Source organism: Canis lupus, chromosome 5 (genome assembly GCF_048164855.1).
Source record: "Canis lupus baileyi chromosome 5, mCanLup2.hap1, whole genome shotgun sequence".
Lineage (NCBI taxonomy): Eukaryota > Metazoa > Chordata > Mammalia > Carnivora > Canidae > Canis > Canis lupus.
The window spans coordinates 57,552,530-57,580,009 of NC_132842.1; the positions used below are offsets into that span (position 1 = coordinate 57,552,530).

Consider the following 27,480-nt stretch of genomic DNA (forward strand, 5'->3'; position numbering starts at 1 on the left):
GGGTGGGCAAGAAACCGTGCCCAGCAGGGTCACCTGATGAATGCTCCTGGGGTTGCCAGCCCAGGGTGGGGATGGCTGCTGCCGTGCCCCTTCCCAGGGCACATGAGGCACATGCACAGGACCTCACTCTTCATGCCAGGGCCTGAGAGGCCTCAGTGGTCACTAAACACAGGTGGAGAGGCAAGGCAGGGTCCTGGCGACTAGGGAGCAGGGGAGTGGGTGGCTGAGACCCCATCAGTGGGGAGACCGAGAGATAGTAGGCAGCAGAAAGATGTTTGAGCTAACTCTCTAAGACCCAGGTATATACTCCTTTGTCTCATAGGACTTGACTTAGAAAATGAAAACTCACCGATAAAATTATTAAAAATCTCAAAGCAATCCCAATCATTATAAACCCTCCGAATTCTTCCAACCACGGGGCCCTGTACAACTGCACTAGTGACATGCCCATGCAGCCAGCCCTTGGGGTGATGCCTGAGGCAGAGTCAGGAGCCAATAGATGGCATTAGCATGATTATTAGTAATATTATCATTCACCGGGTGGTCTGTACGGAAGAGAATGTACATTAGCTCAGGCACGTTTATGGATGTGGATATTGGTGTCTAGGTGAGCAGGCCTTTAAAAACAGTGATAAGCTGCAGGCCTAGTAATCATGAGATTGAGCGAAGCCTTTTTTGGGGCCTTCCTGTTCCTATCCGCAGCTTCACCTGGCATCACTTGCAAAGCAGCTTTGAACTACTACGGATGTCTATACTGTCTAGAACAAACATGCCTTGGTAATAACCACCTAGGCAGTAAGTGTCAATCAAACTTCTGCTGGAGGCAAAGTGAGCCTGGGGGAGGTGCTAGCCATGCATCCTCCAAGCCCCCAGCCTCTCAGGGCCCGGGCTGAAGGCATCAGGCTTTCCATAACCCTGTGCAAGTGAGTTCTCAAGCTTTCACATGTGTCGTCTAATCAGCAGCGCCCATCATGAAAGCTGATCTGTCCTTTCTGTGCATACAAATGCACACCCGTTGTCCTGACTATGCGAGGTAGGTTTGCACAGACTCCTCGAATGTTTGGCCTAGGGTGCAAAGTGACTGCTAGCACTCAGATGGAAGGATGGTCTTTTTGAAAAAAATTTTTTTATTTTTAGTTTTTTGGAAGGAGGGTCTTCCACACTGAGAAATCAGGCAGGCATAAAAGCAACCGTCAGAGAAGAAAATGTGCGAAACATAAGAATCTCCCTTTAAAAACGCAAAGGAAAGGTGTCAAATGGGAGGGAAGGCCTGTTGTTTTCCTACCCAATGATTCACTTAAAAATAATTTTCTGGCCTGTAAGCATCCTCTTTTTAGAGAGCTAACATTTCAATGGCTAAATTCAACTACAGTTCTCCATTATGACTAAAGGAGGCCAAAAAAATCCGCTCTGCACACCGGGGAGTGTAAAATGAAGCCCACAAGTCATCCAGCAGCATTGATGCAGGCTGGCGGGGTCTGAGGACCCAGAGTGGCGCCCACCAGGACCAGCCAGGAGGGTCTTGGCTTCGTGCAGGATGGAAATCAAACACACGTTGAGAGGAAGTGAGAGCAGAGTTTATTGACGACATAGAGACAGTGCAGATACAGACAGAGCATCTGAGAGATTCAGAAAGGAAAGGAGAGTGAATCTTGTCTTTGCTTGGGGTCTGGGGTTTTCATCGAGGATTGTGGCCCAGCACACATATCCTTCCAGGCATCCAGGGACAAAGAGTGTTTAGGTCTTCTCCGTAAGTGACTTATACCTTGGAGCCAGAGGTCTTGATGAGTCTGGAGTTTTGGAAAAATGTTCATGATGACCCTGCCCTGTCATTCCTTAGATGTCATCTATTGTGCTGAAGACTCCAGATAAATCATTAACCCCTTGATCTTTGTAGGGACAATGTTTGTTCAAAAGGTGTATATGAGGTGAGGGTGCAGGTCTTTGCAAGAAAAGGTGCAGGAAAAGGATTGAAAAGGATTTTTTGTGGGGTCCCCTTGGTTTCCCTGTCTCAGGATGATGAGCTAAAGAGTAGCGAACCATCACAGTATAGTTAGTTGAGCACAGCCAGTTAGGCGCCAGGTGCTGCTTTACGTCCTTTAGGTCAGTTCCCAACCTCACAATCAGATGAGGAAACTAGCTTAGAGGAACTTGACCAAGGCAATGGGAGAGCAAAGATATGACCCCTCCAGTCCGTCCTTTGAGCACACACTCCTAACTACTGGGCCTAAGTTCAAGTTCTACGATAGTAAAGAGGTTTCACTTAGAGACTAGCCTAAAGTATTTCTAAGTATTTCACAACCACTGTGACATAGGGACTATGCTTTGCTGGTCCTTTTACAACAGAGTGTGTTCCTTTGTACCTAACACATTACTCATCTAACAGTCACTTGCTATAAATTTAAGAAAACAACGACAACAAAACACTATATGCAAATGGACTTTCAGAAAGCTTCAGCCAGGATATCCCTGGGTGGCTCAGCGGTTTTGCACCTGCCTTTGGCCCAGGGCGCTATGCTGGAGTCCCAGGATGGAGTCCCGCGTCAGGCTTCCGGCATGGAGCCTGCTTCTCCCTCTGCCTGTGTCTCTGCCTCTCTCTCTCTCTCTCTCTCTACGTCTATCATAAATAAATAAAAATAAATTAAAAAAAAAAAGCTTCAGCCAGGCCATAGAAATATTTCCAGCAGCGGGGGTACCCGGGAGCATCTCCCCTCATCCCAGGAGCACCAGTGGCCTCGTAAAGAAGGAGCGAACCGACTGAATTCAGATCTATTTCTGCTTTAAAGCAGTACGGTTGGGATCCCTGGGTGGCACAGCGGTTTGGTGCCTGCCTTTGGCCCAGGGCGCTATCCTGGAGACCCGGGATCGAATCCCACATCGGGCTCCCGGTGCATGGAGCCTGCTTCTCCCTCTGCCTATGTCTCTGCCTCTCTCTCTCTCTCTCTCTCTCTGTGTGTGTGACTATAATAAATTAAAAAAAAAAAAAAGCAGTACGGTTGTCTGAAGGGCTGGAGGGGCTGTAAAAGTGAAGGGGAATCCTGAATGACTCCCGAGGCTCTGGCTTGAGAAATGGGAAGGCTGACGTTACCGCAGACTGAGGAGAAAACCAATGGACGGGCCGGGGCTGGGGTGGGGGGTCCCCGGGGAGTTCAGGCTGAACCTGTTAACGCCCAGGAGGTGAATTAGGCAGTGGGACGGGTGGCCCCGCGTCAGGGCAGAGGTCCTCCTGTGGTCCCGGCGGAGGCCTGGGCGGAGGTCCTGGGCAGAGGCCTCAGTGTCCTCAGTGCATGGGAATATTAAACCCGAAAGCACGTACTGTCATCACCAAAGTGAATAATAACTGAAACGTGTAGGCGCTGCCACTCGGCTGCGGTCCCAGCTCCGCAGCAGCACCGCCCGGGAGCTTGGCGGACAAGCAGACTCTTGGGCAGCCCATCCCCCGGGGCCAGAAACGGGCGGGCGGGTGCGGGTCCTTCGGGTCCCTCGGCACCAGGCGGGCTGGCGTCTCCTTGTCTGGAACTGCTGAAAACCAGTGGCTTAGGAACCGTGGAGGTAAGAGAGGTCTGCTCAGAACCCCGTAGAAGGCCAGAGGGACGCGGAGGCTGCAGCGTGCTGGAAACCAGCCCGTGGTGCCCGGTGCCCCGGACCATGCCAGAGCCACGTGCTCCTGGCCTCCGCCGGCCTCGAACAGGTGAGTTGGTTTGTTGCCTGCAGGCGACGTGATTTTGGGGGCATCGTGGGCAGAAGCAGTCCTGACCCTGGCTTGTGGGCCAAGGATGGAGGGGGTGCCGACTGGGAAGATGGGTCTTTGGAGGAGCTTTCCCTCAAAAATAAGAAACGGGCACCATCTCGAGAGGGGAAATGGAGGTAAGAAGTCCTTTTTTTTTTTAAGATTTAATTTACTTATTCATGAGAGACACACACACAGAGAGAGGCAGAGACACAGGCAGAGGGAGAAGCAGGCTCCATGCAGGGAGCCCGACGTGGGACTCGATCCTGGGACCTGGGGTCACGGCCTGGGCCGAAGGCAGGCACTAAACTGCTGAGCCACCCGGGCTGCCCTTTTTTTTTTTTTTTTTTTTGCTTTTTTAAGAAGGAAGCTGTAATGCTGTATTTCATGGTGTTGGAACGGACTGGCACAGAGATGGAGGGCGAGGCCCCGTTCTCAGGAGGGAAGGGGCACTTGCAGGAGCAGCATCGCGGAGCCGCTGGGGAGGCGGAGAGGTGCCCGGCGAGGAGAGAGCTTGCCCAGAGCACGCGTGCCCCCTGCAGTGTGACCCGTGGGGCGGAGGCGGGGGCTTCCCTCTGCTGAGCCCCGTGGGAGGCGCACGCATCGCCCAAGGGTGAGGATGGTGGGGTCGGGAGTTCTCTGACACAGCAGTGGAGGGCCAGAGGATGCACGAAGGGCCCACGGAGGTCACGCAGGTTTCAGACTTAGCATCACAGCGGTTGTTTATTTTTCTCCAAAGAAAGCTTTCTGAAAACCTTGAAGCTGGTGCATTGGACCACACGCACATGCACACGCACATGCACACATAGGAGGGAAAGTGAATCAGATGCCACCGTGGAAAGATTCTGACCGTTGGATGCAAAGACGGGCTCTGAACAGCCACAGCGCGGGCGGAAGGAAGGCCACTGGCCCCGCGAGTGGCCCAAAGGCGGCTTTGCACGAGGTCCCTGGACAGCAGGTGGGGCAAGGGCAGCTGGGGTGCCTGTTGCGCTCACGGTCCGCCTGGCCCAGACGGTGAGCCGAGGTGGGATGGCCTCGGGCCACCGGGAGAGCTGGGGCTGCACTGTGGGGCGTTGGGCAGGGGAGCAGAGGGAGGGGGCTGCTGGCGGGGGAGCCACACGTGGGGTCCCTGGGGCCAGTGACCCGCTGTCCCTGAGTGTCATGAAGCAGGGTGTCCTGGGCACCCAGCAGGCGGTGGGCCTTGGCTGCGGCCCCGTGGCTGCTGCTCCCCATGCGGAACGGGGCGAGGGGCGGCCTGAAGGCTGAGGAGAGGAGAGAGCAGGCTTGTGGGTGTTGGTGTGGAGTGAAGGACAGAGGGCAGAGTCACCGTGGGGAGGAAGGGGGGGGGGGGAGTAGGGAGTAAAGGAGGGGAGGGAGTTCTGTGCAGCGAAACCAGAAACACGAGTCAGCAAAGGGACTGGACCGGGAGCGGCGACCCGGCCCGACCCGCCGACACCTGCTGCAGCTGCCACCCTGGGCACCATGTCGGGCTGCGAGCGTCGCAGGAGGTCCGGGCCTTCCGTGGCCACTGGCCCTAGGGCCTTGGCCTCAGCGTTTCTGCGTCCCGGGCCCTACATGGGCGTCCCACCGCACTCGGCACCACGCCACCCCAAAGAGGTCTCGCTTGAAGACCTCACTTCTTTTACAACAGATGCTGAGGTTCCATCCAGATGCAGCAGCCGTGTTGGCGGCGCACGCTCGCCGCTGTGCCCGGGACGGAGACAGAGCCAGAAAGCGCCAGGAGTGTGCGAGAGCCCCCGCCCCACACCCAGAGGTTTGAACGTGTTTTCCTCTAGCACCGGGCCTTACAAGGCTACCCAAGGGGGAGCAGGTGAGGGGCTGAGACCCGCGTCTGGACCCCCCTAGGTTGCCAGGGGTAACAGCCCCCCAGGCACGTTGGTGGGGCCCTTGCATCTCCGGGCGGGCGCGCGGGGCGGTTTGGAACAGAAACTCGGAACTTGCAGCCGCAGAGGAAGCCGCTGTGGAGTTGGTTGGTCACGGAGATTCCCAAGCTCCAGGTCGTGGCCAAAGAACCAGGATCTTTAGTCCGTGCCCCCACTACGTGATTCCAGTAAAGATGTTCCCAGGCCACATGTTGGGAAGCAAGTGGTGGGGCCTCTTGGGCGGCCCTTTACGAGGCCAGAGGCAGGGGCCCTGGGTTTGGGTCCAGCCACCAGGCTGGTGGCCTCCTGTAGTTGGCTCCCAAGCTCCGGGCCCCACCTAGGCTCATTCCTGGATAGCCAGCTCAGGTGCCGGTGCCTTCTTTACCGCCCACTCCTTTCCCGGTAACAGGGAGTGGCTTGTGGGCCATTCTGGACAACAGGTGTCCACAAGCCCTCTCGAAACAGGTGCCTGGAAGCCCATGTAAGGAGTCTAAGTTCTGGGCTTGCTTTTGCAACTTGGGAGGCGCGGACTGCTCGGGGTCACACGAGTCCAGAATTGCCCATTGACCGCTTTGCTTATTGTTCCTCGCGTGTTAGGCCTCCCGGGGAAACTACGACTTTTTGGGAGGAGGTCACCATATTATTTTTTCCTCTGACTTACCCCCCACCATCGACTACGTAACTGGTGTTCAATATGGAATGGGACTTCCCAATGTACAGTCGGGCTGCTTCCAAAGGTCCATTCTGAAGGCACTCATTTGGATCTTGTTTCTCATTAGGACAATGTCATAAAAGGTAATTATGTTCCCAGGGCAGCTCCTAAATACCTATTTAACCAGCAGTGTAGCTGAACGCTAGTTCTAATAGTATCTAAAATCACGTATAATACTGCTTTTTTATGGGAAAATCTGTTCCAGATTCCAATTGGAGATGCCAGGAACTCATTTTTCTGGCCACAGTTCTAGAATAAGACTTGATCTATTTGTGGTTAAGAGTCCCCCGGTGCACACGTGTGTGCACACACACACACACACTGGACCAGCTTTTTTGATGGGTTTCCAAAGATTCCATGAATTCCTTTTGGGAGGCAGGATGAGGAGGATGGGCAGGGGTGCTCCTATCAGGGGTGCTTCCAGCTGGCCTGACCAAGTCAGCAGGAGGGACCTGGGAAAGTTGGATTTTTTGGGCTTGGAGTTAGGCGGCTTAGGTGGCAGTGCTGAGCGGAGGTGGGAGGAGTCCAGGACTCCCTGTGGCCCCGGAGGCCAGTCCGGGCCATTTTGGCAAACCATGGCGGGTGGGCGAGGGCTGTGGTAGCCGTACCGGCCGGGGTTCCAACCCGAGCTTGTAGATGTGCTTCGGGGAGGTGATGCTGCTTCAGTCATTTGTTACTGGGTACAAACCACCCCGATGAGTAGTGGCCTAAAAACAAAACACCATTTTATTTCTCCTAGTTGTTCCATATGGATTTGCAGGTGGTCATCGTGTGGCTGCCTTCCGCGGGTGGGGAGACCAGGGTCTGGACTTGGCTGGAGGCTGGGACTCCTAGACTTGCTGTCTCTCTCTATGTAGTCCTGCAGCTTTTCCTGCTTGTGGGGCGTCTCCTCTGAACCTCCCCATGTGGCTTCTCCAGCGGTGTAGCCAGACTTCTCGCATGGCAGCTCAGGATATTTAAGAAGCAAAAATAGAAACTTTGAGGCCTTCTTGAAACGAGTCAGGCCATTGGCACAGTTTCCCTGCTGGTTAAAGTGGTCACAGGGCAGCCCAGAATCACGGGAGGGGATGACCCAGAGGCATCGGTTCCAGGAGGTATGGCCTGCTGTGGGTGACTGAAGTAGCCAACGGCCATGGCTGGTGCCATCCCGTACGTGGGCGAGCCTCCAAAACCAAGAGTGTTTAGCTAGAGAGTCTCTGTTACAACCACCACAACCGTATTGCTGACATTCCTAGAAGAAGCCGCTAAATAATTTTTTTTTTGACTCGCCATTTCTTTTCCCGTGTAAAAAAACACATAATCCGGCTGTAAAACCCATCCTGTCATGTTTTCCTTATGTCCCAGCCTTTTCAGAGACAGAGCTCCCCACTTCCCAGGCGGTGCTCTCTGTCCAAACGGAGACCTTGGCAAAATTGCAGTGGGTTCTGGGGTACATCCACAGAATAGTACAAAACCCCCAGGTTTGCATATGTTTTTATTTTTTAACTGTCAATGAGATTGAAGGTTGGCCCCATAAGAACGTTCCTCTCAGATCTGCCTTCTTACCTGAGGGGAAGAGAAAGGTGGCGTTGGCATTGGCCCTTGGAATTAAATAGATACAAGCATACATCGGAGAGCTCGTGGGTTTGGCTCCAGACAACTGCAATAAAGTGAGCCAAATGAATTTTTTTGGGTTGCCAGTGCGTATAAAAGCCGTGTTTACACTCTACTGTAGTCGGTTAAGTGTACAGTAGCATTATGTCTAAAAAAAACCCGATGTATATACTTTAACTAAAAAAATACTTTATTGCTAAAATATGCTAACCCATCACTTGAGCTTCCAGCAACTTGTGATCTTCTTGCCGGTGGAGGGTCTGGCCTCCACGTTGCTGGTGGTTGACTCATGACGGTGGTGGCCACTGAAGGCTACGGTGGCTTGTGGCAGTGTCTTAAACAAGACAAAATAAATTTGCAACATCAATGGACTCTTCCTTTCATGAATGGTTTCTCTGTAGTACGTGATGCCGTTTGACAGCATTTTACCCGTAGTGGACATTCTTTAAAAACTGGAGCCCATGCTCTCAAATCGTGCCCTGTTTTATCAACCAAGTTTATGTGACGTCCTAAATCCTTTGTCATTTCAGCATCGTCACGGCGTCTCCAGCAAGAGTAGTTCCCCTCTCAAGAAACCATTTTCTTTGCTCATGGAAAAGAAGCAACTCCTTGTCCATCCAAATCCGACCATGAAATTGTGGCAGGTCAGTCCCATCTTCGGGCTCTGTTTCAGATTCCAGCTCTCTAGCTGTTCCCGCCTCATCCGCAGCTACTTCCTCCACTGAGGTCTTGAACCCCTCAGAGGCCTCCGTGAGGACTGGAATCAACTTCTTTCTAACTTCTGTGCATGTTGCTCTTTTGACCTCTTCCCATGAATCACAAATGCTCTGGATGGCATCTAGAATGGCGCATCCTTTCCAGAAGGTTTTCAGTTGACCCGGATCCAGCAGAAGAATCACTGTCTATGGCAACTGTAGCCTTAGGAAATGTATTTCTTAAGAAAATAAGACTTGAGGTCAGCCCTGGTGGCTCAGCGGTTTAGCACAGCCTTCAGCCTGGGGCGTGATCCTGGAGACCGGGGATCGAGTCCCACATCGGGCTCCCTGCATGGAGCCTGCTTCTCCCTCTGCCTGTGTCTCTCATGAATAAATAAATAAAATCTTTTAAAAAAGAAAATAAGACTTGAAAGTTTAGATTACTCCTTGATCCGTGGGCCGCAGAATGGATGTGGCGTTAGCAGCCATGAGAGCAGCATTCATCCCATTGCACGTCTCCGTGAGAATTCCCGGGTGACCAGGTGCACTGTGAACAAGCAGGGATATTTTGAAAGGAATCTTGTCTGAGTGGTAGGTCTCAACAGCGGGCTTAAAATATTCACTAAACCATGTTGTAAACAGATGTGCCGTCATCCAGGTTTGCCCTTCCATCTGTAGAGTGTGGGCAGAGCAAATCTAGAGTAACTCTTCTGGGATGTTCAGAATGGTAAGTGACCATCGGTTTCAACTTAGAATCAGCAGCTGTGTGAGCCCTTAACAGGAGGCTCAGCATGTCCTGTGAGTCTTTGAAGCCAGGCATGGACTTCTCCTCTGTAGCTATTGAAAGTCCTGGATGACATCTTCCAATAGAGAGAGTTGAAAATCTGAAAATCTGTTTTTAGGTAGCTACCATCATGCACTCTTGGAGCTAGATCTCCGGGGGACCGGCTGCAGTTTCTACGTCAGCACCTGCCGCTTCCCCTTGTACTTTTACGTTCTGAAGACAGCGTCTTTCCTTAAACCTCCCGAACCGGCCTCTGCTAGCTTCAGACTTCTCGTCTGCAGCTTCTCACCTGTCAGCCTTCTTAGTAGAGAGCGAGGGCCTTGCTCTGGGTTAGGCTTCGGATCAGGGGAATGTTGTGGCTGGTTTGATCGTCTATCCAAATCACTAAAACTTTCTTCTTATCAGCAAGAAGCCCGCTTTACTTTATTGTTCGTGTGTTCACAGAGGAGCACTTTCCATTTCCTTCAAGAACTCTTCCTTTGCGTTCAAAGCTTGGCCAACTGTTTGATGTCAGAGGCCTAGCTCGCAGCCTGTCTTGGCTTTTGACCTGCCGGAGTCCTCATTAAGCCTGATCATTTCCAGCTTTTCATTTGAAGTGAGAGACCCATAACTCTTCCTTTCCCTTGAACATTTAGGGTTATTAACTGGCCTAATTTCAATATCGTTGTGTCTCAGGGGGTAGGGAGGCCCCAGGACAGGGAGAGAGACAGAGAATCGGTCGGTTGGTGGAGCACTCAGAGCACACTTTTTTTTTTTTATTTGACATGATTCGTGTTACCTCAAAACAATTACAATAGTAGCATCACAGACCACAGATCACCCTAACAAGTGTCATAGCAATAGTGACAAAAAAGTTTGGAATATTGTGGGAATTACCAAAATAAAGAGATATGAAGTGGGCAAATGCTGTTGTAAAGACGGTACTGATAGACCTGTTCAAAGCAAAGTTGCCACAAACCTTCAGTTGATAAAAAAAAAAAAAAAATGCAATCTCTACCAAGTACAATGAAGCTAAGTGCATGAAAACCAGGTATGCCCATATAACCCTGCCTAAAACAAACCTAGGTGCTCTCCTCCGATCCCCTCTCTCCTTCTGTTTTATTTGGGATAGCAAGATGCCCAGCCTTGTTCTCCAGCTAAGTATGGCCTTATGACCACCTGGTTAGTGAAATACAAAGGAAATAGTATCTAGAACTTCTAGAAAAGTGACTTAAAGGGACTTAACTGGGCAGGAAACGTTGGGTCTTCTTTTGGATTCCTTCTTCCTGTTGTCTACACTGTGGATGTAGTGGTTGGATCTCCACCTTGTCGTGAGGTGACCTTAGAGTAGAAAACATACTCCAGGGTAGAGTTCAAAATAGATGGACTCTGGGTTAGCGATGCCATGAAGCTTTATTTCCAGCCTCAATTCCAGAACTAGATACAGAGATCTAGATCACGATGGAGAGGGAGACATTCTTCGTGTGAAGCCATTGTTATTTGAGGGGTTCCTGTTATAGTGGATCCTGCCTTAGGCACCTGCTCATAGTCTATTATGAATGTCGTCTGTTATGTGTATTGCATCAGAAAAATGATGACGAATCACTTGTGAAGGCCACAAAAGCTGCACACAGATGGTTATGGCAGCATTATTCATAGTTGCTGAGACTTAAAAGCAACCAAGATGTCCTTCAGTAAGTAAATTAACAAGCTGCTGTATGTAAATCCAGACAATAGACTATTTAGTGCTAAGAGGAAATGAATTATCAGTCTATGATAGAGACGCATATTAAATACCTATTACTAAGTGCGAGGAGGCATTCTGAAAGGCTGCATAGCGTACGACTCCAACTTTATGTCATTGTGCAGAAGGCGAAACTGTGGAGACAGTAGCAAGGTCGGTAGTTGTCAGGGATCGTTGGAGCCCAAACAGAGGCACACTCTCTCAGCCCACTAAGGATTGATTGGACGGGAGAATGGGTGAATACAGAGAGATGTTGGGGCTTGAGAATTTGAATTTCTGCGAAGCTCCAAGGTGATGCTGATGCTATGGGTCCAGCAGCCACACCATGAGCACCACTGACCTCAGCTTGGGCAGGAGATGACCCGTCAGTCATCAAGGGAGGCAGAGATTTAGATGTGCCAAGGGAATAAGGGGACACACACTGGTAGGAGAGTTCAGGTTTGTAGGCAATGAGGTGGGGCAGGAAACTGAAAAGAAGGCAAGGAAGCACTGAGATATCACGTGTGCCAGGGCAGCTCCATCCAGCGATGAGGAAATCCAGAGGCAAGAGGTCCTCTGAAGGCCAGATGGGGGCTGGCATGGAGGCAGCAGATGTCAGGGCTCAGGTCTCTCAGATGGAGATCAGGGAGGGGATCCAGGATGAGAAGACAACTAGCAAGGGCAGGGCTGGTGCTGGTCCTCAGGGACTTGGAGAAACCAAGCAGATCAGAGAAGACTTCCAGGTAATGACACGGTAACTCCCACTATCACGCACAGCCCCCAACGGACGGTGACTCACCTCCTGAGACCGTCTCTCCTGCTCAGATAAATTTCACACCCAGTGTTCCTCGTTGGTAGACAGCCCTCCTCCAAGTAGGGACCAAGTAGGGACCCAGTGACCCAGGCACCTTCAACTGGTGTCTCCGCAATCATCACATGCGACTTTTAAGGATACCGATGAGGGAAGAGCATCAAGAATCGAACGTGGGAGGCTTAAATGAGTCAGACCCACGTCATTCTGGGCAAGCAGCCTTGCGTGACCCTTGGAGGGGACAGTGTAGCTGAGAAGGCAAAGCCTTCGGACCCCGCAGAGGAGGGAGAGGAGACCGCTTCTGCACACCCAGACTGTTCACACCAGGACAGTGAGGGTTTCATGGTTGACCAGGAGGTCAGCTCTTAACCCTAGCAGCACATTAGCCTTTAAGGTAGGGGGCTTCTAGACACTGCCGGGGCCTGTGGCCTCCCTGAACCAGTCAAATCTGAGGCTCTGGGCTGGTATTTTCTTAAAGCTCTGAGAACCAGTAGCCCGGGAAATTGTCTCGCTTGCCTCCCTTTGCTCACCGAATCTATAGATGAGAGCGGAAGGAGGGGAAACGCTTCCAAACAGGGCACGGAGGGCACCTCAGGGCGAAGGTAGAGTGGCAAAGTGCCATCAGCTCCTTCGAGTCCTCCCCCCGGGACAGCCGCTGCTCACCCTGAGCTGGGCCCAGGCTCCGCTGAGACCCGGTCCTCTCATCATCTCTCTTTTCATCATGAGGATCCCAAAGTTCTGAACAGCGAGGAATTCAGAGTCCGTTTTCATTGTGTGTCTCCCGTCCGCTGGAGTCACGGGTCACGGCCTTCCTGCTGTCAGTACGGTTATCGAGCCGGGGTCACGGGCTCCAGCCCCAGGGTTTCTGTTGACTTGATGCTCGTTGGCATTCATCCATTTATTTATTTACTCCACAAAGATCCACTTCCCTACGCTAGGCACTGGCAAGGTATCTGACACTTAGCCTGAGCTGCGTGGTGGAGAAGTCACCAGCTTCCAGGTTCCGCAGTGGGGCACGGACGTTACGGTGCCGCCCTCTTCTGAGCCTTGGTGATGGTCGCCATTTGTTGGAGGCTGGCCCCTAGGCTGCAGCCTGCTCGTGGGCTGTGACGAGGTCACCCAAAACATCCACGCTCAAGAAGTAGAGTCTGCACAACGCTGCTAGTGACCAACAGCCTGTCTTGGGCTCATCCCAATGGGCACTACCCAGAGGTTAGAATCTTTATGAGCTAAAGTAATAGCTTCAGAGCTCCTCTTACTGCTGGCCCTTTCTTCTGGGCCATGACGTCAAAGGAAAGACATTTTTGTATGTAATTTTTCATCATTGAGCCTTCCCGGTGGGCCATGCAGACTGGTTTTTTTCTCTACCATTTCTGGTGCTGAAGAGGCCTCCATCCAGAAGACAGATAAGTAAATGAGAGTACATTTTGTAGCCTGTTAGAGGAAGAAGAGCTTCAACTGTTCCCTTTGAATGTGCCGTCGGTAGGTTATTTTATGGTCGCGACACATACCTGCCTTTAGAAGCTTACCAAGCCAAATTTGTCCCAACCTTATTTAATTTTATGTGGGAAATCTCAAGCTTCAGTGGGATAATTAGTCCAATAATTATTTGACCAAGGTAAATTGGGCCCTCACGACATATGTAGGTGGGACTCTTAGCCTAAAACCAGGGAAAGTCAGGCCAGTCCTACCGTCAAGATGAAGAAATGTTTATCTCATGGTAAAACTTCAGCGTTGACACCTGCACAATCAGAGCATAGGGGTCGCTTTGCTTTCTAACACATGGACAGGTCTCCAGGTTCTTCCTAAGGATCAACAAAAACTGAGTTCTCAAGCATGAGTGTCTCTGATTCATGCCAAGCATCCATTCCTCTAGGCTGCCTCCGCTTTATCCGTATGTCAAGATAAATCTCCAGAAAGTTGTGGGTCTGGACCATATTAACTAAACTCCCCAAAGAAATATCTTCACTGAGTTATGATTTAATAAGCAGCCTTCCCTCGGTGTTTATTGTAGGTCAGTGTGAGAAGCGGCTATAAGAAAATCATTTCTTCATCTCCTATAAGCCTCTTTTAGCCTATATTGTCATTTATATAAAAATCCAACAGGTAGCCCCAAGAATTTATTGCCAAGAGCAACCAAGTCCCTACCAAAGAACTCCTAAGCTTCTTTGATCAGATACCGCAGACTATACAACTCAGCATCTCTCCTTTTCATCTGATTGCTTTGAGGCTTAGAGCTGGACTTGGTGCTCACGTTTGGCAGCTCTCTTGAGCTGAGGTCCCTCATGTGTTCTTCCCTCTGCCTTCTAATCCCTGTACTTTGACCTATTTTTTGGTCTTTATTTTTAATGTATCTTCTTGGAAACTGATAACTTTGGAGGTGGGCCGAGGCATCTTCACCTCACGGCGTGCTCTTCCTCTTAGGGCTCAGGTGGTTCTCATCTCCCCCTAAGGAAGGTCCCAACGGAGCAAGATGGAAATGGTGTATTTTTTGATACCAGATACGGGGGAGTCTCCCATAGGAATCCACGCCCGGATAGGCCGTGGTGGGGAGTACTCAGCGTCTTGGGAAAATTGCTGTCTGAATAGAGAGGGGGAGAAACTGAAGGGACCAGTGTGGTAGGAAATGGGAATCCTGAAGACGAATTTGTAGTCGGATGTCTGTTAAAACCATCTGCTCTGACTTAGACTATGTAGGCTACACATATTTTTATTTTATGAAAGTGACATTTGTTGAAATGTCCACATATTTCAAAGTCATCAAAGCAGTACTTATTATCAGTGCATTATTTTTCATGTCCTTCTCATCAACAAATCAAAAATAAGAGGCTGAGCTATGAATACCGCTCTCAGGGTGTGTTGTCAGGTCAGTAGGTTTTAAATAGTCCCGAGTGGTCCTCTGCCCCGGGATCCTCTGACTATGCGTCTAAGCTCATCTGTATTTCTAGGAACACACAGCCCTTTCTGCAGGGGCGCCGACTGCCAGAGGTGCGCTTTATTACGGCTCAGGAGGACAGGTCTTGTGTTGAGTTTCTATCTCCCGTGGATGGAATGGAAGGAGATAAAAGAAAGAACAACCAGCAAGATAATTGCAGAACTTTGAGCAATTGAATAAGGCAGAAGGAGGGCGACCCTGGGGAAAGGCAGTGGTGTACAAGTGGGAGCTTAGCCCGAAGGGAACAGGGAACTTGATGAGAAGTGGGTGGTACCAAAGAGCTTTGGAAACCAAGAGCAGAGGTTGGAGTGGAGGAAAGGGGAGAGAGAAGTGACAACCAGAGGCAAAGAGATGCTGAATAGAGGTATTCATTAAAAACAATAGTAAAGATTAACACACCTGACCCAGGCAAGTGAAACCAAGGAATGGGGCCCTGAAAGAATGAGCAAGTAAGTGCGTAGATACTGGGATACTTGTTCGAAATGGAGCCAGTAAAACTCACCTTGCCAGGTTGTAAGACCTGAATCGTGTGGGTTCTGACTTTAGACCTGAATCCGGGTTTGTGTGTAGACACAACAGGACCCTCGAGATGAAAGAAAAGGGGATGATTGGGATCCCTGGGTGGCGCAGCAGTTTGGTGCCTGCCTTTGGCCCAGGGCGCGATCCTGGAGACCCGGGATCGAATCCCACGTCGGGCTCCCAGTGTATGGAGCCTGCTTCTCCCTCTGCCCATGTCTCTGCCTCTCTCTCTCTCTGTGTGACTATCATAAATAAATAAAAAAAAAAATTAAAAAAAAAAGAAAAGGGGATGATTAATGGAGATCAAGAGTATTTTTGAACAGCAGGGGTGCCTGGGTGACTGAGTCAGGTAAGCGTCTGACTCTTGACTTTCGCTCAGATCGTGATCTCAGGGCTGCGAGACGAAGCCGGGCGTCAGGCTCTGCGGCGGGCGTGGAGCCGGCTTGCGATTCTCTCTCCTCTGCTCCCCTGGCAGCCCCCCTTGCATGTGCACGCTCTTTCTCTAGAGAAAAAATACATTTTTTAACATCAAATGGTTCCTACAAAATGGCATTTTGATTAGTTAAGGATAAGTGAGCCAGAAACACAGGGATAGAATTTCTCTTGATGCACATAGATGTTTTTAAAGAATTAAGCATTGCAAGTGCTGACATAATGCATTTGGATATCTATGGAGTGAATGAGAGAGTAAATAAATAGAGCATGTTCTGTTCAACCCAAACCACTAATGGGATATTGTAAGCCTACTCGGTCATTTTCATGGTAAGGTTTTTATCCTTTCTAGGTCTATATTGTTAGCTTTTCTCCACCAAATGACTCTTAAGAGCAACCTGTAAAGTTTCTTTTAAAAAATCTCTTCATAAAAAAAATAAAAAAATAAAAAAATCTTTTCATAGGTGTCTTCTGAAAATACTATTTTTTCTTTCTAAAATTTTTTATTTATCTATTTATTTATTATTTATTTATTTATTTATTTTTATTTTTATTTTTTTTAAAGTAATCTCTGCTTATGACCCTGAGATCAAGAGTTGGATGCTCTTTCAACTTAGCCAGCCCAGTGGCCTCTGAAAAAAATGGTTTCTTGATCTGAGGTTAGATCGGGGGCATTGTCTCAATCTGCACTCGCTTTAACATCTAGCAGAATCCATAGCTTTCCTTTTCTTTCTTTCTTTTTTTTTGTTTAAGATTTTATTTATTTATGCATGGAAGACTTAGAGAGAGAGAGAGAGAGGCAGAGACACAGGCAGAGGGAAAAGCAGGCTCCATGCAGGGAGCCTGACGTGGGATTCCATCCTGGGTCTCCAGGATCACGCCCTGGGCTGAAGGCAGGCACTAAACCACTGAGCCACCCAGGGATCCCCTAGCTTTCCTTTTTTTCTCCTGGAAATGGCACTGGCAGTGAAGCGTGCTTGTCTCATCCTTCCGTGATGCGCTAATTATGTGAAGGGCTTCTAGTCGTGCCTCTGGCGGCAGAGGCGGAGATGGCCAGGACCCAGGGCCCCGATCTCTGCAGGTTCCTGCCCATTGTCTCTCTGGGGAGGGATGCTAAGACATCAACAGGGTTTGTTTGCCTAAGAGCTCAGTCCCCAAACATGAAATCCCTGGTCCTGGTTATTTGGGCAGAACCACGGACACATGAGCACTAAGCCTGTCTCCTGTTTCTACACACCAAGGTGAAGGGAGTTTCCTAGACCAGTGCCCTAGTTTCCTAGACCAGTGCCGTCCAGTAGAAATACCCTGTGCATCGCAAATGTGGGCCTCATCGACATATGGGGCTTTAAGTCCCCTTGGAGCAGGTTTGAAATTAATTCTAATATATTTTGCTTCACCTAGTATGCCTAAAATACTACTGTTTCAACGTTTTTATCAATTACAAGCATTTATTCATAAGCTCTTTTACATCTTAAATTTTTACTAAGTGTTCGAAAGCGCTTGTGTATTGTCCACTTAGAGCCCCACGTTCTAATTGCTTACTAGCACCTGTAGCCGGTGGCCGCCATAGTAGAACAGTTCTGGATCCGTATTTTAATACTGGCCTTGAAGTTGTGTCATTAATGATGAGTGAGAAAGAATAAGAAGTTGACTTAAAGGATGTGAGGGAGCTCAGGGAAAAGGGTTCTCATTCCTGAACGGAACGTCTCTCAGTATTTAGTTGAACTTCCTGCGTCAAAATCTCTTAGGATACATTTCATCAGTAAAATCGTAGGATCCCAGGTTTGACCCTGAATCTATCTACTCAGAACCTCTAATGTCGGAAGCTGGGAATCTGCATTTTTAAAGCTTCTGGGATCATCCCTTTGCACACTTATGCTTTGGTGTCCAGAAGAGAAGTCGCACGCATGAGCCCCTTGTCCTCACAGAACAGCTGTATTTCCTTTGTCCCCAACATGTTTTTGCATTTTTCGAGCCATTGTTTTAAAATCAGGATAATAGACACACGTATACGGTTTTGCATTCTCTTGAGAACTCAGAAGATCTGTACATTGAAGCCTCATGAGGAGGACAGCACTGTGAGGACGGCTGGGGGACTACAGTGTCCGGTGGGATGGACAGTGCTGCGTTTGTGGTCACACAGCTTCATGTGCATTGGTTCTTCCAAAGAGCTGCCTAGCCCAACGCCTCTCTCATGCACAGGAAGGCTTAAATACATCCCGTCCGACCCTCCCATCCTAAGAAGTGAAATGTAGATGTACGGAGCTTGGACTCGGCTTCCTGGCTCTGCTCAACATGTAAATTTTCTTTCAGTCCAGTAGGAGTAAACCTCTCGAGAAAGCGCTTTTATTTCTTGGCCAACCTTTCCTTGAGCAGAATTCCGATTGTGCAGTGCCTGAAACCACTAACTAGCATATATGCTGATTTGCCTGAACTGCAAGAACAAATCCAATTAACAAATCCACGAGGAATCGGGCTGGAACTGAGCCATTCCTCCAGGTGGAAACCTCTTTCTCCTAGACAGGCTGCTCGTATAGTTCGCCCCCATCCTCCGCTCGTAATCCCCGGCCCTACTGGGGGAGTTGGGAGTCTAATAAATTCATCTTCACAAACTCTGGGGATGGATGGCTAACACTTTCAATGACTTTTTGTGTGTGTGTGTGATCTTTATCATTTCCAGCACTGTCTCCCTCTGATTCTGACACAAGAAATAGTTCAAGAAACAGCTGAAAGCAAGACCTTTTTACACACGGGTAAGTCCTGGAGAGGAAACCAGGTAAGGTCGCCTAAAAGCCAAGGTGGAAACAAACCAGAGAAAGTCAGGGCCGTCGGTGGGTTGGTTGGGGCCACGGTGATTGCACCGCAAGGGATTTCCTACCTCAAGCACCGTCTACGCAAGTGCGGAGCCGTGCAGGTTCCCTGATTACCATCCGGAAGCGTAACTGCTATGTTTTGTTGTATCTCAGAGGAGATAAGGATGCATCTACTGTTTGTAGACAAAATGCTTCCTTTTAAAAAAAAAATTTTCAATTATTTTTTTTAATTGGAGTTCAATAAAATGCTTCCTTTTAAAAAACATCACTTCCCTTCCCTTCCAGCTAACTAGTCGGTCCTCGATCTTCCTCAAACAGTCAAGATCTGCCTTGTCCCACACAAGGAAATTACCTTAGAAAAGAATAGCTCATGTTTTTGTAAAGTTACAGCTTTTCAAAAATATTTTCAGGGCAGCCCCGGTGGCTCAGCGGTTTAGCGCCGCCTGCAGCCCAGGGCGTGATCCTGGAGACCCGGGATCGAGTCCCACATCAGGCTCTTTGCGTGGAGCCTGCTTCTCCCTCTGCCTGTGTCTCTGCCTCTCTCTCTCTCTCTGTGTCTCTATGAATAAATAAATAAAATCTTTTAAAAAAATACTTTCAAATCTATCATCCCCCTCCTATTTTCTCGGGGGTCTTGAGAGGAAGCTAAGATAGAAGGTGAGGATTAACGTCGGTCACAGGAGGAACTTCCCTCCTAAGGGGCATTGAGTAAACTTCCTAAGCAACAGTCTGGAAATAAATAAGAAAAAAACTAGGTTTGTCTCGAGACTTCTGAGACTCTTCTGTCTTGGTGCCATGTGCCCCCCGCCCCCTTCAACCCCGGGGCCCCTGCGATTTCTTGCTTCTTTCTGGCGAAAGGCTTCAATGTGGGGGACGTTTGAAGGTGTCCCCCTTGTGGGGCTAGTTGGACCTTAACAGAGTCGAGAGCATCAAACCAAAGCTGCAACTTCGGTTTCTAGCAGGCCTGACTGCCTGTGGTCAGAGTTTGGGGACAGTCCACGGAGCCCTCTCTTCAGCCCGGGGGGTCAGGATACTGCTGGCCTGGTGCACACGTGCTCACTGTGAATCCGGAGCTGGACCGCGGAGGGCTCTGCTCCCAAAGTCGGGGTCAGTGACGAGTCCTGATCAGCGGGCTGCTTACATTTTTGAAATCACTTCGGTCAAAGAAAATTAATCACCCAAGGAGTCTGCTGATTTCAAGGCAGCATGTACCTCTTTTATTTTTACGAGCTGAGCAGAACTATTACTAAATTGCTAAACAGATTTTTTTTTAAATCACCGTTTTAAGTCTTGTGCTAGAATGGGAAGTTAATGCTTCTGCCTTGAGTCCAAAATAATACTTCCTAAACCAAACCATGAGGCTGCATTGAGATTAAAAGACAGGGAAAGAGCCAGAACTCCAACATATCTCGCTCTCACGTCAACTCATCGTGGGAGGGATTTCTCTGCGTCTGCCTCGCACCCCGCTCCGAGGACCTCCCGTGGGTCCTCATCTTCCCGAGCCCTCCCAGCACCTGCGGTCCCATTTATCTTCTTGCAGCAGTGACGTAGGGACCTTGGGGGAAGGGGTAGTGCCCTGCAGCTGGTCCCCAGGAGCTAGTTGCCCTCATGTGGTTTGCGTGTATACGTAAGGACGTGCTCGGGGCTCATCAGCCGGTCCCATGTGGGGTGTCTGGAGCCGGGCCTGGGAGCCCGTGACAGCTCAATCTCAGGCCAGAGGATGGGGAAATGTATTGGACGGTCACAGTGACCTTTTAGGCAGAGCGACTCTCTGGCATTCGTGCGTCCACATCTGCTGATCCCATTAAAGCCTCTGTTCCTTGTGAGAGTCACAGGAAGAAGAGCCATCCATCCAGCGAGGTCATAGCTCCTTTCTGGCCACCACTCTCTGGTCTGATCCAGTCTGTGTTGAACAAACACATTAGGCGTGTTGGTCTCTAGTCCCGGCCAGCCTTGACCCTGCTAATGTTGGTAAAGTCAAACCGGGCCCCTTGGTACTGACCTGAGCCCCTGGAACATCTGAAGCTTGATATCGGCCTGGTGGCTAATTGCTGGTGGTGGGGGGGTGGGGGGGGAGGATGTGTGTCCCAAATTCAGCATATCTGGCCCCTGGCAATTAATATGAGTGTCTCTCAGTCTTCAGAACAGGTAAAAATTACCAGAAGAGTTTGTTAGGACACCACTGTGGAGCCCTAATCCCATGAGCTCAGATTCACTAGGTCGGGGGATGTGCCTGGGAATTTGGGGACCGCCCTGTGAGTCGCAGCGTTTCCTCTGCTTGCAGCAAATGTGCGGCCTCACACCACCAGCACGGCCATCACCTGGAGCCTTTAGAAACACGAGTTCCAGGGCTCTGAGCAGCCCCACAGAATCTGGCTTTATCTTCCGCGAGGGCACATGGTTTGTACTTTAAGGTTTGATGTGCACTGGTCTTTACCGTCCATTTAGCGCCGACTACAGAGTGGCAGGTCACAGGCTTGGCCCGATCCCCAGGAATTCGGGGGCTTGTGCTCCTCGCCTCCAGAAGGGTTAGTGTCCCTCTTTGGGCATTGTGACGAAGGATAAAGGCTCCTCGAAACTTAATGTCTGAGTCAGTAATACCCTCGAGTACGAGCTTACCTGCTTTTACTTAAAGCTAGACATGTGGCTGCTTCATACCCCGAGCGCTGGGAAGAGTATAAATCGTGCCCAACAAAGTATACACATCGGTCGCCTGCTAGGACTCGGTGTGGTGCACAGAGCAGCAGCCTGAGCATCCCTTGGGAGCTTGCTGGAGATAGAGAATGTCAGGCCCCGAGCCAGCCCCACTGAATCAGAACCTGCACCCCAGTGATTTGCGTCCACGTTACAGAGCAGGAAGCACTAGCATCGAAGCCTCTGTGAGGACCAGACCTGGGATTCAGGGTGGGCCTCCGTGGTAACAAGGAGGAGCCGGACATTGGCTGGTCAGGGGCAGGACATGTCAGCATAGGAAATATGGTGCATCGGCCCAGGGCCTTGAGTGGGGACGAATAGACAAAGTCTGACGGTTGGAGCCTGGCAGGGGAGGACAACACAGTGAGATGCGTACTGAAAACCGTAAAGTGGACCCTGATCCCAGCGCCCCTTGGAGCCACTATCGGGAGCTTGGATTTTTCTCCAAGAGCAAAGCAGGGCGCCGATAGATGTCAGGCAGGGGAGGGATCGTGGCCTGATTTGGGGTGTGTGTTTGAGATTAAATCCCCGGGCTTGGCCAGTGAATTCAGTGTGGGATAGGACTGGAGGGGGCGAGGGATGAGGGAAGCAGAGAACGCGGGAACGGTTCCTTTGTTTGGGGAAGATCATAGCGCCGTTTGCCGAGATGGGGGAGCCTGCAGGGGAAGAAGGGAATCTCCGGTGGAGGCAACAGCGAGGAATCCAATCAGAAGTAACTCCAGGGGCGCCTGGGTGGCGTCCAACTCTTGGTATCGGCTCAGGTGTTGATCTCAGGGTCCTGGATGGGGCCCCGCACGGGGAGTCGGCTTGGGATTGTCGCTCTCTCTCTGCCCCCCCCACCTCCACTCGTGTGCGCTCTCAAATAAATAAATCAATCTTAAAAAAAAAAAGAAAAGGCTCAGATGCCACGGGACCTCTACCTGTCGTGCGGGACTTGGCAGTTAGAGCCACAGATACGGCGGGGAAGAGGAGCCAGGCCTGGTGATTTGCATTTGGAGCCTCTAGACTCTCGGATGCCGTGTTGTCCGCAACTTTAAGTTGTAGGCGCGGGGCCATTTGGGAAAATAAAACCCAGCGTGAATGACTTCAAGGCACTGTCAGGATTGTACTTAGTGTCCCGTGGTGACGCAGAGGTTGCACACTTCAAGTGCCATGAGGCCGGCCGTCCCCTGGCTGCGGATTACTTATAAGTAAACAGAGGTGCAATGTGACCCTGCAGATTTTGGAAATCCTATTTATCCTTAATTTATGCATAACTGTCAAGTGTGTCTTCAGTCTCTCAGACTGAAGCAAATTAGAATGGCCTTGTTTATTGTTCGCGTCTCCCCAGGCTCGGCTGCAGGCAGGCCCGCGGCCCCGGGCCCCACTGAGCTGTACCCTCTGGCGCAGCGGGAATGCTCCAAGTTAGTCCTTGACGGAAAGGACGAGAGCAGGGAAGGTTTCTAGGGACAAATACTGCGAGACAGTGACCGGTACAAGTGTGATGTCCAGGGAAGAATTACAAACCTTGTCAGAGTGCAGTAAGGCCCCGAGACACTTACATAGGAATTTCCAGCACGGCTGGTGGCTGGAGTGGCCCCACGGCCTTGCTTATCTGAAACGCCCTAAAATCGTCCACGCTCACGGTGATAACGGGCCGTCCTCAGCAAGAGGTTGAAATGCATTCAGTCGCTGGATGTAAAATGGTGCGAAATGTGAAATGCGTCTATAAAACTACTTTACAGAAACGTAGTTGAGTGTTTTGCACTCGAAGGTTTTGTTCTCGAGGTAAACCCAGCATCCCCCCGCACGTCCTGATGCCGTCAATGAGGCAACATGGCCTGATGGTCTGTAAACCGTCCTGCAGGCCCATGTCCTCTTAGTTCAGGACAAGTGTGTGGTCCTGACTACCTGTAACTTTATCCGAAGACGAACAAGTCTTTTCTGGAAAAATTACAGACTCTTGCTCCGTGCCGCCCTGGGTATTTGCCTTCTGAGCACAGTTCCCCGCGGTCACCAGAGAGAAAAGCTGGGAGCTGCTGCCAGAAGCGCATGGTCGGTCGGCAGCCGCGGGCAGGACGAGGCCCGTGTGCGCCACACACAGGGCCTTCGAGTCCCCAAGGCCCGGGCCCCTCGGGGAAGCCGCCCTGCCGGGGGCCACACACCTGCGCACCTGTGCGCCTGAGCACAGAGTGGACACGACGAGGGTCCCTGCTGCCCCGTGTCCCCCGCGGCGGGTGAGGGCAGGAGCCAGAAGGTCGGGCCGCCCCGGGCGAGCCATCGTGTTTCCCAGAGCGCAGTGGCCGGGCGGGCGCCGCTGAGGGGAGCTTGGGCCAGAGGTGCCCCGGCCACAGACCGCCACTGCCACCATCATGCCCTTCCAGGGGACGCAGAAGACTCACCTGCCCAGTCCTCCCATCTGCCTCGCACACTCACGCCCACACACGCCCACACACACGTACACATGTGCACACATAAGCGCACACACGCATGCACATACAGGTGCACACATGCACACGCATGCACACACAGACACATAGACATATACACACGTACACATGCATACACACGTGCACACATAAGCACACACATATACACGTGCACACACACAGACACGTGGACATATACACATGTACACATGCGCACACACATACGCACACGCGCACACACACATACGCACTCACACACGCACACATGCACACGCACACACATAGACATATGGACACATACACACGTACACACACGCACACAGACACACGAGCATACACAGACACACGGACATAAACACAGGTACACATGTGCGTGCACACTCATACATACATGTGCACATAAGCTCACACATGTGTGCACACATGGGCACACACATGCACACACATACAAACACGTAGAAATACACACACATACACATGCATACACACATGCACACATAAACATACGTGCACATAGACACATGGACATATACACATGTATACAAACACACATACACACGCTCACACATAAGTGCACACATAGACACGTGCACACACATAGACACGTGGACATATACACACGTATACACGCGCACACACATACACACCCGCACACATATGCACACGTGCACACACGCACACAGACACGTGGACATATACACATGTACACACGGGCACACACACGCACATGCACACACATGCGCGTGCACATACACATGCACACAGATGCACAGACGCATGCACGCACATACACATGCACACATATACACGCACAGATGCACACACATACACATGCACACATGCACACGCACACACATGCACACGTGTGCACATGCTCCTCAGGCTGCAGCCACACCTTCTCAGGGCGCTGGGCCTCATGTGGATGCCGAAGGCCGCAGCAGTTTGAGGAGCAGTGGTGTCTGCACAGATCTGACATCAGGGCAGCGAGTGTGAAATGGTCTGGAGGTAAAGGTGCTGCGGGTTCAGGGACGGCAGCAGTCACATGAGCAGGGAGCCTGCCCCGTGGCCCCGGGACGGCCTGCATGGAGTGTCGGCCAGGCCGCTGGGTCTGTGCACCGCAGGGAACGAGCGGAGGTGGCCTCATGTCCCTGTAGACTCAGGGAGAGAGCCACGCGGCTGGACCTGGGACCCGGCCAAGCAAACCTAGGCCTTTGTGTCAGCGCTGCCCCGGGGGCAAGGGGGCCGCATCGGGGGACCAGGGCGCAGGTGGGGCATGGCCAGGCCTCCCGAGACGCCCACGGGAACAGGTGCATGGGGGGTGGATGAGGCCTGGGGAGACCCCCGGGGGCCTAGGGGGGAGAGGGACACCTGCCCAGCTCACGGTGCCACACGGGGTGGGCGTCAGGTCCCGGCTTGTGTCTCCTGTGGGTCCCCCCCCAACCACCAGCCGCCGCCTTGATGACCCGCACAAGGAGGGGAGTGTGAGCGTCAGACCAGGGCCAGGGCCAAGAGGGCCATGGGTTCTTCCAGGGACAGCCAGCTTCCCCATCCCGGTGCGCCCATGTGGATGCGGCCTCGTGGCCACACCGACAATAGCCCTTTGATGAGAAAGGGCCGCCGCACCCAGGAGCAGAAAAAGGCCTGAAACTCTAAACTTCTGTGAAATTGGATGGGAGCCAAGTGTCAGCATTTCCACCTCTTTCCCAGATGGCGGGAGGCATTTCACACCGCTTTCCATAATTTCAATAAATCTGGTAAGTGATAGGAATGCTCCCCGTGCCAAGGGTCGTATAATACGAGCATCAGCGTAGACGTCTGGGTTGGCGTGTGACGAGAACCAGACTGCAGCGGCTGAGCAGAGCAGGCCCGGCCCGGCCTGGGTTCAGTGACTGGGTGAGCGGGAACCAGTGTCAAGGTCGGCTTATTTTTTTTTCCTCCATTTTTAAATGTTTCTCCTACGTTTGCTTATTGTCTAAAAACCGTCAACTATCTTGATGGCTTCTTTTGGTTAGCACGCCCCGCGTCACCTATGGCCTCGTTGGGCCTTGTTGCCACCGGAAGGGCAGAGCCCTGGGGTGCAGCAGTTGTTCAGCCAGCTGCTGCTGATTGGGTGAGCTCCCTCTCCGCGCCAGGAATTGTCGCCCCGGGGACTCCGAGGCGAGCCAAGGGCCCTGCTCACACAGAGGCTGAACACAAATGAGCAGATAGGCTAGTATGCAATCTGTCAATAGATGATCAGTAGCCTAGATGACCCTCAAACAGGAAGCAGGGGAAGGGGATGACTCGGGGGGTTCGGCGGCCTCAAAGACCACAGAGCATTATATCTGAGACTCTAAAGAACTGGACAAGCAAGTTGTGAGAAGAGAGCAGGCTGCTCAGTGGGCATGGCAAGTGCAAAGGTCCTGGGGTACAAACGTGTTGATACTTAAGGACTAGTGAGGAAGCCAGGGAGGCCGGAACAGAGGGAAGAATGGGAGAGTGGGAAGTGATGCGGTGAGGAAGCTGGGCCTCGGGCTTCTGTGTGAGGGAGATGAGAAGACCAGAGCGGGCTTTGAACGGAGGAGGTAGACACTTTGATTCCTATTTTCCAAGTGTATTCTGGCTCCTAATGGATAATCTGCAGGGGGTGGGAGGTGAGGGGCGAGGCGGGAAGGCTTATGCACAAGTCAGCATCGTGGTGACAGCGACTAGGGCTGTTCCAAAGGCAAGGACGGGGCTCTGCTGACAGGTAAGTGGAGGAGGGACTGGAGGTGCTCTCTCGTGTGGGGAACCGGTTACACTCGTAGACGTGATAAACACTGTGTGTTGCCTACAACAAACAGCTCGTCACGCCCCCGCTGACAGCCCGGTTTATGTGCTGTTTTGCACACGTTCTGCACACCAGCAGGGCGGTTGGAGCCCAGAGTGTGACCCAGCCCGGCACTGTCGGTGTCCGTCTCTCACCACAGACTGTTCTGGAGCTTTCCTAGAAGATGTGTCCCTTTTAAGTTTCCATCATGTAATTATTAAAAAAAAAAATGTAGAAGGGGGGCTTCTTTGTGGAGGCAGCGTAGAGGGATGACGCCGCATCCGCCAGTCCTGCTGGGACACTGTTCCTACTGAGAATTCAGGGACGAGAGAGCAGATTCTCAGATAAGTTTATAAAATTGCCTGTTCAGGTGCCAAGCACTATGGGCAGTTCAGGTGCCAAGCACTATGGGTGCTGGTTTTTGATATTGGGGAGAGCAGGAGGAAGGGGGCAAAGAGTGGCCAGCGCGTGTCTGCGTCTTGAGTGAGCCTGCAGCCTGCAGGCTCGTCCCTGTCACCTTGAGCTGCGCGGAGCCCTTCCGAGGAGGGTCCAACTAGACCACGGTTCTGGGTGGCCTTGGTATTCCTGTGGGTGGTGGCGCCCCTCCTCCCAGGGTGACAACCACAGATCTGGGCCAGGAGTGCACAGCGAAGTGGGACGCTCCGGGGGCTGCCTAGCTTGTGTCACGGCTGCCGCGGAGGCCGGGAGCACGGGGCAGGTGGCTCACTACCTGGGCCCCCTAACCGTCCGTACCTCCCGGGCTCAGCTGTGACTACAGCCAGAGGGGCCTTGGGGGTCCGGGTGCTGTACCGCAAGGACATGGGAATGACAGGAGGTGCCCCCGAGGCTCACTTTCCCTGGGGCAGCCTGTCATCTCGGCTGCACAGCTTTCCCTCGAAGCGCTGCGAGGTTTGTCCTCCGAGGTGCGGCCGTGGAGTAGGAGATGGAGCCTCGAGATGCTGTGCTGCACCCCGGGTGCAG

At 51.5% G+C, this 27,480-nt stretch overlaps 1 long non-coding RNA gene across 2 annotated transcripts; it reads left to right on the plus strand.

Annotated features, from left to right (window-relative positions):
- The first annotated feature begins 4,099 nt into the window (after nt 1-4,099).
- Nucleotides 4,100-8,992, plus strand: LOC140632997 (uncharacterized). Of its 2 annotated transcripts, XR_012030631.1 has the most exons (4): nt 4,100-4,343; nt 4,470-4,688; nt 5,382-5,561; nt 8,449-8,992. It is a non-coding gene; the product is annotated as an uncharacterized lncRNA (long non-coding RNA). The 2 variants fall into 2 exon arrangements; XR_012030630.1 differs by having other exon boundaries at nt 4,100-4,688.
- The last annotated feature ends 18,488 nt before the right edge of the window (nt 8,993-27,480 follow it).